This window comes from Malurus melanocephalus, unplaced genomic scaffold, assembly GCF_030028575.1.
Source record: "Malurus melanocephalus ecotype Western Australia unplaced genomic scaffold, MMel_1.1 scaffold_344, whole genome shotgun sequence".
In the NCBI taxonomy this organism is placed as follows: Eukaryota; Metazoa; Chordata; class Aves; order Passeriformes; family Maluridae; genus Malurus; species Malurus melanocephalus.
The window spans coordinates 219,156-231,150 of NW_026623576.1; positions in this window are offsets into that span (position 1 = coordinate 219,156).

Sequence of the window (11,995 nt, forward strand, 5' to 3'; positions counted from 1 at the left end):
CACTAAGCAGAGAAGATCTCATCCTCTCAAACTCCATCTTTCTTTCTGTGTCCTACACATATGCACACATATATGCATATTTTTGTAAAGAAAACAAAATAAAACATAAAACCTTAACATTAGTTAATATGATTCTTCCAAAAGGGTTTTAGGAAACCCTTTGTGGCTTAATCTTGTTGAAAATTTTCTGGTTCGTTTATATGAATGAATTTTATCTTCTTTAAGAAAACAATGCTAAAATCACATATTTCTCAAGTATTCACATGTGCTTGTTTCTACTGAGTTAAACAGTATTGTCTGGTTTTGACCTAACCTTTTTCTCTCATAAGAGGCAACATATTTAGGAGAAAAAAAGTGCATACTAAACATATTTTTTACCATTTACTCTCAACCATGTTTAAAAGTGAGAGCTAAAAGGAAGATAAGAAAGGCTCTCCTCCAAGAAAACTAATCCAAGAACAGACAGTAGTTCCCAGAAATCATCCACACCTGCACTGCAACCAACTGGAGCCACAGGCAGACAGAGGAGATGCCTTGGCTCTTGTGACAACTTTCCCCTCCATGAATCCTTGCAGTACAAAAGTGGCACAACCATGGTGACTGACACCAAATCATGTCTTCATTATTGTAAAATATGCTCCCTCAGTCATAGAAGAATGATGACAGCAAAAATATGACTACTTTTGATCTGGTGCCATAAAAATTATCTTCAAGGTCCACCTGCTGGTAAAAARCTCTCTTAAGGGCCTGTCCTTACTCAGCACTGAAGGTAAAATTTCTTGGTTCAATTGGTCTAATTTGTAATACTTTGCAGGTAAATGCTCTGCCTTTGTGGAAATGGAGAAAATTACTGTGTTGTTGAAATTATCAATACAAGATGTAAATAGTGATTCTGTGGACTCTACACAAAAGACTGACTATTTTCTTTTCCAGTTTTAAATAAAATGTATGCTCCCAAAACATACAGAATTTATCTCAATTAACAGAATGAAGATAATGTACTCTCTGCTGTTAACAATATTAGTTTCATTCCTACTTTCTGAAAAACCATGACCATTCTCTGTATAGTGGAAAACAGTATCTCATCCAGTTTCAATATGCCTGTGTATACTGACAGCCTTGTCCTCTGAGACTGAAGACATCCATCCAGAACAATCCAGAACCACAACTCCTAAGTTTCCTGAGGTAAAATAATTTGAGCACGCTCTGAGACCTGTGCTTTCACTAAACAATCTTAAAAAGCAGAGTACAGATTTTGTGGCTGGATTTTAAAAAACACAAAACAATACTTGTAACCACAAAAACCTCCCTCATGACTGATATTCTCTCCTTTGACCACTTAGGTAAGGACACAGCAATCTCCTCTCTCCATGTCAGCACAGCAACCAGCAGCAGCCTCGAGGAGGTTGCAGTAAYGTAAGTCTGTTCCAGAACAGCAGAGGAGAAATAAAAAGAACATTGTGTATCCTCTCTGAGTGCTGTGAAATATGAACAAGCTATTACAAGTACTCTGTAGTATGCTATTTTTTCAAAGCTCGTTACRGTCCAGTAATGAGGCAAGAATCTTAATCTCATCTTCAAAATCCCAAAAGACATTTTTGTTTTGTTTTCCCTCAAGTCTACCAGAGCTTGTGTGGTTGGGTTGCTGTTGCTGCTGTTTTGCAGTGGGTTTTTTTCAATCCTGTAAAATGACTGCACAGTCTCTCCTCTCCTCCCCAAATCATATTAGTATTTATTTGTATCAGCAAACAGTATCAGTTCTCTGCACTACAGAGTGAGCAAGCTAATACTTCAGTAAATTGTTGCTGCCTCCTGTTACATCTGTTCTGCTCTGTTCACTAATTGCCTGTCACAACCACTGAGCCATGGTGCCAGCCATGCTGCCACTTCCTCTTTGGTCAGCTTGTCAGCTTCTATTAATCTGAGCCCTGATTTTTATTTTTTTTTTCCACAGCCAATGTTTTTGCACTCTGGATATAATGAAAATCTATTACTGTAGTGTTATATGAAAGTGACAAAATTATAATTCAACAGAGAAAAAAGTTAATGACTTTTTGTGTGAAAGTTGACAGTTTCCTACTGTAGCAGCAAATTGTTTTCTTTGATCCTGCTTCAGTTTCAGAACTATATATGAAGGTTTATATGCCTTTCAATCTGATGCAATATTACTAATATTATTATTCATTATTAATCCTTATTATTGCATTATATACAAAGGAACTCCCAGAATCAAACTTTCTGAATGTGAATAAACTAAATCTGATCATAAGTAGTGATATATTATATGATATCTATGTAACAATTTCGAAAGAAAGTCATCTGCTTTTTATGTTGAGTTTTGTCAGCTTTTTTTCCCTTGGGAGGGAAAGCAGTTGGTTTGAAAATGATTTCATTTCAATTTTAGATATTTGTTAAATCTGACAATTTTTGAAAAAAAAATATATTCTCCACATTTTAGTTCAGTAGTCCARAGTACAGAAATGAAAGATCACACTACAACAGAGAATGAGAGCCAGAGAATGAGAGAATTGCTTTCATTGGGAAACACCTTTAAGGTCATCTAGCCCAATCATCTAAATTAACTGCTAAACCACGTCTCATACTTCATCTAAATGTCTTTTAAGTACCTCCAGAGATGTTACCTCAGCCTCTTTCCTGGGCATCTTCTTCCAATGTTGGCAATGCTCTCCTGAAGAAAGATCACTGCCCTGGTCCTGCTGGCCATACTAGTTTTGATACAAGCCAGGATGCCATTGACCTTCTCGCCCACCTGGACACACACTGGCTCCTGCTCAGTTGCTGTTGACCAGCACCCCCAGGTCCTTCTCCASCAGGCATTTTTCCAGCCTGAAGCACGGCATGGAGCTGTGACCCTAGTGAAGCACCTGGTATTTTGCTTTGCTGAGCTGCTCTGATTCCCAGCAGGGTTCCCCAAGGTAAGACAGGCACATGGACAGTTACCTCTGAGCAGCTCAAAGTAGCATAGCAGCGCTCTATTCCCCTGAAATAGTTTGTCATGCATTAAGCTTTTAACAAAATGTAGATATAATATGTCCCTTAAGGAAATGAGAGCTCAAGGTGACACATAAATTACAGGACTGAGAAACAGAGTGGTGTTCTCACAAGTAATTAAGAGTGGCTATAGCAGATCTTCCTTTTTTAGGATAAAACACACTTCTAGTTTTTAAATTATGCACAGGAGAAACATAATAGAATACAATTTCAGAATAAACAGTCATTTTGCTGCAGAAATTTCTGAGTGTGACTTCATATGGGAATCAAAGTCCTAAAGCTCTGGGGCTAAGCATRTGCTCTCAGATTATACAGATCTGAAGGACACTTTCCCCAGGAGGGATATTTTGGCTGYCTATGCTGTTAGCTCCCCAGAACAGCTCGTCCTTGCTGTGGTCTTGATGAATTAGCATTCTTTCAAACAGTTCCTGGGTGCAGTTCAGGGGTTAGGATAGGTAAGAGACCTTTAACAAACCTGCTGACAGAGCAGAAGCTGCATGTTATATTTACAGGCAGGTTTATGCCTGTTTTGCCCTCAGTGTCGGAGAACAGCATGAAGCACCTTTATTTTATTAGCAGAAATTTATTCTCAAAGGCCTAAGAGAAGAATGACAAGGCAAAGCCACCTCTCTGTTCTCCCCATTTCCCTGAGCTGTGCCCATRGTAAGAAGACCTGGCACTGGAGTTTTGGGATTTTTGGCTCTGTACTGTAGCAAACTCYATGCAGCCTGCAAGAAGCCCTGGACCCACAGTAACCTGCCTGACAGCCTGACATTCAGGATGCTTTCCAGCCTGACATGGAAATCCAAGACCTGAAGAGATACTCTGGATCAAGGGGCTTATTCTTTTAGGAACAAAATGACTTTATGATCCCTCTTTATTTGCTCAACCACAAAACCCAAATATGTGAAAATTCTGTAGTAAGGAATCAAATAAAAATAGGACATTTTACAGACTGGGAAACAGCTGACCAGTGATCATGCCGTTAATGACAAGGTTGGCATGGATTTTGATATTCTGTAAAAAAAAAAAAAAAAAAAAAAAAAAAAAAAAAAAAANAAAAAAAAAAAAAAAAAAAAAAAAAAAAAAAAAAAAAAAAAAAAAAAAAAAAAAAAAAAAAAAAAAAAAAAAAAAAAAAAAAAAAAAAAGGAAAAGGAAAAGGAAATAAATCCAAACCCCACAGAATTCATACAAACCAAATCCAACTCCAAATAAATACATCACAAATATTTACATCAGCATAATTGCATACTTGCCTTACTTCTGTTTGAACATCTGATACAAARAAGTACAAAAAAACATACACCAAAAATAGCCAGCTGGAAAAAAAGAAAATACAATTTTCAGAAATCTAGAGAGAAATAAGGCTCACTATATAAGTAATTCATTTTGAAGAAAGAAGCCCATATGAATGAAAACATGATGATATAGCAAAGAAGAACAAGCTGCATGACATGACACTTCACTTCTGGAGGACCTGGGAGATCAATAACTAAGTCTGTGTCAAATTATTCACATCTCTTCAGAAAGTATGACCTGAAGAATGAGTTGATGTACATCACATTTTCTTTCAAGTAACTGAGATGTAAGGCAAAATCTGTAGACAAGATCATTGATTCTTTTTCTCCTTTAAAAAAAATGTAATATTATGATGAAGTTTTTCTGAAATGTGACATGACTGAAGTTATAGTTGGGATAAACTCATGGCTGTTCTCTTATTTAAATTTACACGTATATTCTTTTAAATCTTTTTTYCATTCTGCTTTGCAAGTTGAAAAATAATTGACTTACACAGGGAGTGCTTGATTATTTCAGTTTCTATACTCTTGTGCATTTTGAAAAGTAGGATCCCCAAATATTGTCTTTCCTGTTTTACTTGTTAAGCACTTAGATTGCCACAGGGCTGGACTGAAATTGTTCAGGACATGATGAGACTCTGGATTTCCCTGGGCTTTATCAGCCAGTCAGAATTCAGGCAAKGCAGCCAATGTATTAGAATGAAATGTCAATTACAACGCTCTTCAGTGTTACACGTTTCTGAGGATGACTGAGAAATAAACGCATGATGGTTGGAGAAATTACTTTCTTTGTAGTTTAGCTGTAATACTGGCAGCCAGCAAAAGGAGAAATCTTATTTTCTGTTCAATTTATTTAAGGGTCTGCACATCTGTGCAAAGCTCAGACAACAAGACATGCTTCYTTAACAAGGCCAAGGTACCCAGCCAATTCCTACAGTAAAAGCCTTTGCCAGTATTTTTTGTGCAATATCTTTCTGTGTAAGAATTACTTCTTTTAGAGCAATGAGAGCAATGCCTCTAACATTAATTTCTCTTGCACAAATTGCTTCCACAATATTTATTCTCCCATTGAATTAACATTATCTTGGCCAGAAATTAGAATTTCTCTCTATTTTAATGAGATTTCCACAAAGACAAGGTCTTAATCTGGAATGACCTTAGTACAACATCACTTAATTGTTGATGGCAGCAAATGAAATGCAAGTGGACACAGAACAAATTGCTTCATTAACAATATAGTCTATACCTAAGGAACTGTAACCCACATTTCCAATTCATGGACTGATTCATCTCATCATTTATGTCCCACAATGAGATTACACTGCTCATGTAAGTTAACAGTACACTTACTCTTCACATTATGAGAATATGCTGCTTAGCAGCTTATGTAGATACTGATAATCATATAAAATATGATTTCACTCCCAAATACAGAAAGATCATCATGTTTTAAAAATATGGTGTGTCTGAGAATGCATGAAAAGACCACATCAGCACCTGGATTTCCACAGAGAGATCCMTGAGTTTGTCAAGTATCCTATTCAGAAGTATCCTATTTTTTRCATTGGGCATCACAGGTCTCATTGAAAAGTAAAAATATCAATGATAATAAAGTTATTTGCTATAAACTCATCCAAATATTGGAAATGAAATAACATTTGGGTTCAGAGTCTGCTACTTACATAATTGTTCTTGAAGAGTGAAAATTGTCATAACAAAGCTCTTCCTGGAAGATTCAGGAATTCTGACAATTAAATGCATTTATGTGTGTGTGGCACTCTGCAACTTCATATATTTAACTTTCTTTTAAAAGTAATTAATTAATGGCACACCAAAACAAAGGCAGACACGTAGAGAATGAGCTATCATGAGAATCAAGCTCTGTTTGTCGGTTCAATTCAACATCTTTGCCCTTWTATAAATTCTTAAATAAAACCATGTAGACATTGGTGACTAATCCAGAAAGACTCGTTAGCTTTCATCTCAACTACAGATCATATCAGTGCTTCTATTACTGCTTTGTTTTTCATTCAGCATCCAGGCTATGCAATGAATAAAGGAGATATAAAAATATAATGAGAACAATTAATAGATTATCAGCATGACATAAATACAAAGGCTGAAATAAAATGGTATATTTCATCCCAGTTATGTGTGTAAATTATCTCTTAAAATAAAAGATGAAGTAAAAGGATGCTTAAAAAATAAAAACTACCTCTAAAAAAAAAAAATCATTTTTCAGGATGACTTTGGAAATGAATAGATTTTATTTCAGGTCTTTTAAACTGGCAAACTGGACCAAAAGTCCAGTTTTCTGATGCAAAGCATAGTTGATGAAGGTAAGTTATTCTTTGTGTGGATGAACTACGAGAGAATGGGAGCAGGGGGAAAGGACAGACCAAGTATCTATGAAGATACTACTGTGCTCAGCCATCCCTGTCTGAATGTGATKAATTCAGAATTATTAGCAAATCACAAGATCTGAAATTCTTATTTCCCTGCCAAGCCCTGCAGCACCAGTACCAAAATCGTGGTTTCAGCAGTTTTCTTCATGCGTGGATCAAGATCTACGAGACTTGAGAACTTTCTCTGCACCTGAGCACACAGAAAATTCAACAGCTTCTTGATGGCATGCTTCATTGTATRTGGCTTTTCAGAGTCTAATATTTTTTTCCAAAGTAACTCTATTTTCATAAGCATATAAGAAAAGCACCCTAACAAAGTAGTTCTCCYGCTCCTAAGCCCAAAGGCACTAAAACACTTCACTTCAAAGAAGAAAATTGAAATACTATTTTTAAAAGAAAAATGTTTTTCTTCTCCTAAAGTAATTTGCATTTTAAATGACAGAGAMATTTTTACTGAAGCATTAAAATAAAATAACTACTTAAAATCAGGAAAAAACTTATGCCAAAATTATATTAATGTTTGGAAAATCATAGTAGTCTTATAATAAAAAATATTACACACCGAACTGTACTCACAATAATAGGTGTTTTTTCTGCTCTCCAAGCTCAAGATAGGAAACATCTTAGGATCTGAATAGCCACTATGGATCTAGYATGTATTATAGCACACATTCAGTGTGCTTTCAGATTTTGGCTGACCATCACTCACTGTCTTCTTTGCAATCARCACTTCTGAGACAAAATCAGGTATGGCTGAAGGATAATTTGCTCTAGTCTGCAGGACTGCAGCTTGTGATAAAGTAATTCAAGGTTTGCCTTGTCCCACATCCCCTGGGACTATCCCAGGCACCTTTCCAGTTCAAACACAGCTATATGCCATTATTACACTTTCAGACGTGGGGCAAATGCTCCTACCTACTCTACATAAAAACTTTATAAGCAGAGAGTGGTATCTCCATCTTTATATATTTCAAAACAAAATATCGTTAAAGGCCTGTTGGGTYATAGGGCCACAGAGGAGACCTGGACCAGCTGATAGTAACATTGATATGCCCAGCTCTGTGGAGAGGAGGTTGCACTGGGACATGAGTTTTCCTGCACCAGCCAACAAAATCAGCCTCTGAGCAGGGACTTCAGTAGCATTGGCATAGCCAGAACCAAACCTGTTTTGATTTAGAGACTGCATGAATGATAAAAATACTCTTTTTTTATTTGATCAGGCCTGTGTGCATCGATTCAGAAAGCAAATAGTTTAAAGTGTCTGTCATTCTTTGAAACAATGCTGTTAGTGAGATCAGAGGCAGCATGAGTAATAAAGTTTAGCAGGAAAAAAGTAGATGAGTAATTACACAAAAATCTATACACTTCCGTGCAATCTCATTTGAAAACACTATGGACAATTTCTTGCAATGGACATCCCTSTCCATCTCTCTACTGGGGATAATAAACCTTGGAGATTAAATGAAGGAAAGAGGGAAATGAGCCATTTAGTTCTATTAACTATTCCAACCTGACATGTATGGAATTATATGATAATTACTATTGAAAGGTAGAACATACCATATGGATAGAGCAGAAATGGTCAGGCAATATCAAACTACAGTTCATTTCAAACTGGACTGTAATCTCTTAGCACTGCCAATTTTAACAATCTTGCCAAGTCACAGAGGAAGCTGAATCAACAAAAATGAGTTTTTGATTGATTAGGATTAAGTCACAGTATTCCATTTTTCAAACACAGAGATATTGGGGTTATTTAAAGGTTATTAAATATATTCTTCTGTGCGTACTTAAGCGTCACCCTAATCTCATCAACAATATTCAAGAACAGATGTTTCTACAATAGCTCAAGAAGATTTTGAAGTACGRACTGTGTATTTAATGATATCAGTTAACGCTGTGAAGGTCAAAACCCAAAAAGGCTAAATCCAGAATGTTGCTATTTGCAGCTGATGGTGTGTCACATTTCTACCACTGCTAGTAGATACTGTAAGCTTGAGATTTGTAATACAAATTCAAGAAACCAAAAATTTAAGTCCTTAGAAACATCATTCAGAATGCTGCAACTTGTGCAAAAGGAGGTCCACACACTGTAGGATGTCAGAATTTGGCCCTGACTAAATAGATGTGGTAGAGGTGGTTTCAGATAATAACCCTGTCTCTGTGCAAGTTATAAAAGTCYTATTAAATATTACAGTACTCCTCAGGTACAATAAGAAATTAATAAAAATAAAAGTCAGAACTGAGTACGCAGAGGAGAAAATGTCTCATAAATGAAAAATGACCCAGAACTTATAGGCCTTGAGTCATTTCTTCAACAGCTGCAAAAATGTCAACAGCAGTAAAACATAAAAAGCCAGCAGAGATTTCATTAATAGTACTCTGCTACACTGCAGAGGGAATTGTGTTAACATACACTGGAAGGACAGACATTGCCTTTAAAATTCAAATACCTGAACTGGAACTTTTCCTCAGCTTCAGCTTACCTGCTGCTACCCACACAAATGAAGCTGGCCAACTGGAGATCATTAGTCCCTACGAATCTCTCATTTTCTCAGTGAGTGGAGCACAGCATGCTGGAGCACACTCTACTCACAGCAAGAGCATCAGAGAGTCCTGAGACTCTGGAGGAATGATTGGTGATTATGCTAATTCTGCTCTTAGAGTATCAGGTGAGAAACATCCCCCATACCACTGCAGGTTGAGAGCTACTGTATGTGTGTCCTTGAACTTTTTTCTTCCAAATACTAGTGACTTCTTTTAATAATTTAGCCTGTCTTTAAAGCAGCCTCTCAAAAATGGAAAGCAAATATGCTGTCTGTGAAAGAAAAAAAATGTCACTGTGATTAAGATACTAAAGGAGGTCTCAGCAAATTTGGGTTAAATATTTAAGCTTTCTCACAGAAGCCTGGACTGACCCTGGGCAAACCAACAGAAAAAGTGCAAGAAAATCACTTAACTGAGGCATGAGGAAACTGTCTTTTCTATTTAATAGCAAACACTCTGAGCAAAGAGTTTATCTCCTATCACCTGCAGGTATGGCACTCATATRCCAGGGAATCACTGAGGACTTCTTGGTACTATTTTAATATAGCTTTACATTATGACAAAGGTCAAGTAATATTTTGGGATGCAATAAATTTAATGTCATAATATTCAGACTGCCTGAAAGCAGCAGAAAGCTCACTGTTGTCGGTTCACACAGTGAAGAAGTAGTTGATATGTGGGGCTGACAGCAGTTCTTTGGCCACACCTTTCCCCTGCCTTTTCCTTGCTCTCCCACGTAACAGTAAAAATCCAATATGCTGATAGAGGCTAGAGTAATCAAAAAAGTTGAATGCCTGAAGAACCAAAATCCTAGCACAACCTGGAAGGATTTCTAATAGCTGAGATCTCATTAAAAGATAGTGTTTGCATGTAAAGCCAGACAATAGGGAGATTGGCCTCGTAGGTTGTGATTGACAGTGCACCTGCACTCTTCATCCACTAGAGACCTACAGGTTTATGGATCAGCAGCCAAGGACATGACACTGCTTAATTTTGAACTGCAGAAATGCAGCACAATACTATGCTTTCCTTCTCCTGTTTTTCTTACAGCACAGGTGACCTTATTCCATCAGGATATTGACAGCAAGTGCAACTGYGTCAGATATTGTTATTGAAACTAATTTCTGGTAAAAAAAAATCTCCCTGTGTCCTTCTAGTCAGAAACAACTGTTGAATGTCAAGTTAGATCTGTAGTAAATAGTGAGGAAGTCAGGAGTCTTRTAGTGGCAGTATGATAGGCAGAATATACATTTCATTACAGTTTAAAGGTATTAGACTAGCAGAGATGTAGTAATTGCTTTGCTATTTTATTTCCCAGTCTCTTAGCAAAAACMGAATCAAAATTTTGTAGTCTGTTTCAAATAGACAATGTCTTTGGTCTCTACTATTCTCTAAATCTTGATTTTTACCAAAGAAACAAAGCAATGCAAAGGCCTTTATRTGGTAAAGATCTTAATGCTCTTTCACTCAAGACATCTTTGAAAGCCCTTGAAAACACCACAGAAAGAGGATCAATGAGACGACAATCTTCAACAGCCCCAGGAGCATCTTCTTTTCTCACTGATTGAAAAGCTATGCAAACATCCATCTTCTGGTCTCTCAAGCAAGTCCTGTTTCTCATTTGCTGAAGTTTCAAAACCTGCAGTTATTTTTAGAAAATCTCTACTGTTAACAGGAAAAATGATCTATTCCTGAAAGACCTTATTTGTAGCGTTTCTGAGCTACCCTCAGTGGGGCAGCAGAGTCCCTACAGGCCTGCCCCTAACGTTGGTGGCATAGCCCTAGTCTGGCCTTCCACATTCTCCTTCCTTTATATCCCTTAAATAAAAAAAGAAATCTGTCCAACCTTTTATCACCAAGGGCTTTRTAAATCTAGTTTTTGCCTTCATTTGGTTTTAAATTTCCCCTGAATTCTACATGTTCCGTATCTCTCAGACAGCTATGTGATTACTCAAACAACTAATTACTGTGTGCATTTCCCAAAGGAAATGTGGAAAGGCCATCAGGCTCTTCTTAGCCCATCTCTACTTTTCAGCTGGGAAGCATAAAAATCTTAATCTATTTCTTATTCCATGAAACAATCTTTTGTCTTTCTATATGCTTCTGTTACACTGAGCAGGACTCAAAGAACATTATGGAGACATTTTCCTGATTTTTACCCAAGTTTACCCTATAAAAATYCGTGATGGATTGATCCTGGCTACATGCCAAGTGCCTGAGAAGCTGTTCTATCATTTCCCCTCGTCAGCTAGTCAGGAAGAGAAAATGTAACAAAAGRCTCATGGATTGAGGAAGAGGACAGGCAGAGTTCATCCACCAGTGGTCACCACAGAATCACTGAATGGGTTAGATTGGAAGAGGCTGCAGTGGGTCATCTGATCATCCTGGAGCACATRKGATGGGACTGTGTCCAGATGSTTCTTGAACACCTCCAGTGAGGGAGATTCCACAACCTCTCTGGCCAATCTGTTCCAGTGTTCRGTCACCTACACAGTAAAGTTCTTCCTCACATTTTGATGGAACTTTCTGTGCATCAGTCTCTGTCCTTTGCCTCTCGTCCTATTGCACAGCACCATTGAGCAGAGCCCAACTCCACCMTCTTGGCACMCTCCCTCCAATACTGATAGACATTGATGAGATCATCTCTTARGCGTCTCTTCCCGAGGCTGAACAGGCCCAGCTCCCTCAGTCCTTGTAAGAGAGATGCTCCAGTCCCTTCATCATCTTTGTTGT